We start from the raw sequence: 2,500 nt of genomic DNA on the forward strand, positions 1-2,500 counted from the left end.
CCCCCGGGTTAATTTTACCCATTATGACTCCTCGCCCGCACGCTCGTGCACCCCGACGTGCACGTGGGCATGGTATGCTAAAATTGAAGTTTGGAGTTTGGGTTTGAAAATTTTATGGGAGCTTCCTAGAAGCCTAAGAAATGCTTTGCTCGAGACGGATTTCGATTTGGAGGTCCCCCGAGTTAAGTTTGCCCTTTATGACTCCTCGCCCGCATGCTCGTGCACACCGGCGTGCACGTGGGCATCGTATGCTAAAAAATGAAGTTTGGAGTTTGGGTTCAGAAATCTTATGGGAGCTTCCTAGAAGCCTAAGAAATGCTTTGCTCGAGACGGATTTCGATTTAGATTTCCGCCGTGTTAATTTTGCCAATTACGGCTCCTCGCGCGCACGCTCAAGCACCCCGACGTGCACACCGGCGCGCACGTGGGCATCGTATGCTAAAAAATGAAGTTTGGAGTTTGGGTTTGAAAATTTTACGGGAACTTCCTAGAAGCCTAAGAAATGCTTTGCTCGAGACGGATTTCGATTTGGAGGTCCCCCGAGTTAATTTTGCCCATTACGACTCCTCGCCCGCATGCTCGTGCACACCGGCGTGCACGTGGGCATCGTATGCTAAAAAATGAAGTTTGGAGTTTGGGTTTGAAAATTTTATGGGAGCTTCCTAGAAGACTAAGAAGTGCTTTGCTCGAGACGGATTTCGATTTAGATTTCCGCCGTGTTAATTTTGCCAATTACGGCTCCTCGCGCGCACGCTCAAGCACCCCGACGTGCACACCGGCGCGCACGTGGGCATCGTATGCTAAAAAATGAAGTTTGGAGTTTGGGTTTGAAAATTTTACGGGAACTTCCTAGAAGCCTAAGAAATGCTTTGCTCGAGACGGATTTCGATTTGGAGGTCCCCCGAGTTAATTTTGCCCATTACGACTCCTCGCCCGCACGCTCGTGCACCCCGGCGTGCACGTGGGCATCGTATGCTAAAAAATGAAGTTTGGAGTTTGGGTTCGGAAATTTTATGGGAGCTTCCTAGAAGCCTAAGAAATGCTTTGCTCGAGACGGATTTTGATTTGGAGATCCCACGAGTTAGTTTTTGCCCATTATGACTCCTCGCCCGCACGCTCAAGCACCCCGGCGTGCACGTGGGCATCGTATGCTAAAAAATGAAGTTTGGAGTTTGGGTTCGGAAATTTTATGGGAGCTTCCTAGAAGCCTAAGAAGTGTTTTGCTCGAGACGGATTTCGATTTGGAGGTCCCCCGAGTTAGTTTTGCCCATTATGACTCCTCCCCCGCACGCTCAAGCACCCCCGCGTGCACGGGGGCATTGTATGCTAAAAAATGAAGTTTGGAGTTTGGGTTTGGAAATTTTATGGGAGCTTCCTAGAAGCCTAAGAAGTGCTTTGCTCGAGACGGATTTCGATTTGGAGGTCCCCCGAGTTAATTTTGCCCATTATGACTCCTCGCCCGCACGCTTAAGCACCCCCGCGTGCACGTGGGCATTGTGTGCTAAAAAATGAAGTTTGGAGTTTGGGTTTGTAAATTTGATGGGAGCTTCCTAGAAGCCTAAGAAGTGCTTTGCTCGAGACGGATTTCGATTTGAAGGTCCCCCGTGTTAATTTTGCCCATTACGGCTCCTCGCCCGCACGCTCAAGCACCCCGGCGTGCACGTGGGCATTGTATGCTAAAAAATAAAGTTTGGAGTTTGGGTTTGGAAGTTTTATGGGAGCTTCCTAGAAGCTTAAGAAGTGTTTTGCTCGAGACGGATTTCGATTTGGAGGTCCCCCGAGTCAATGTTGCCCATTATGGCTCCTCTCCCGCATGCTCAAGCACCCCTGCGTGCACGTGGGCATTGTATGCTAAAAAATAAAGTTTGGAGTTTGGGTTTGGAAGTTTTATGGGAGCTTCCTAGAAGCTTAAGAAGTGTTTTGCTCGAGACGGATTTCGATTTGGAGGTCCCCCGAGTCAATGTTGCCCATTATGGCTCCTCGCCCGCACGCTCAAGCACCCCGGCGTGCACGTGGGCATTGTATGCTAAAAAATAAAGTTTGGAGTTTGGGTTTGGAAGTTTTATGGGAGCTTCCTAGAAGCTTAAGAAGTGTTTTGCTCGAGACGGATTTCGATTTGGAGGTCCCCCGAGTCAATGTTGCCCATTATGGCTCCTCTCCCGCATGCTCAAGCACCCCTGCGTGCACACCGGCGTGCACGTGGGCATTGTAGGCTAAAAAATGAAGTTTGGAGTTTGGGTTTGGAAATTTTATGGGAGCTTCCTTGAAGCCTAAGAAGTGTTTTGCTCGAAACGGAATTCGATTTGGAGGTCCCCCGAGTCAATTTTGCCCATTACGACTCCTCGCTCGCATGCAATATCTACTCCTGTCAGAGCTGTGGTTTTACTTAAGACTACTATAGGGGGGGGGGAGTTCTCAGCACCAAGAGCTGCAAGTAAGGCCATTGCTTGCTTTGCAGTCTCGATTGCTCTACTAGTGAATAGTAGATGTCTTGGTTAGC

The sequence above is a fragment of the Cornus florida genome, unplaced genomic scaffold (assembly GCF_030987335.1).
Source record: "Cornus florida cultivar Cherokee Brave unplaced genomic scaffold, ASM3098733v1 CherokeeBrave_3.0.0_Hap2_scaffold_74, whole genome shotgun sequence".
Lineage (NCBI taxonomy): Eukaryota > Viridiplantae > Streptophyta > Magnoliopsida > Cornales > Cornaceae > Cornus > Cornus florida.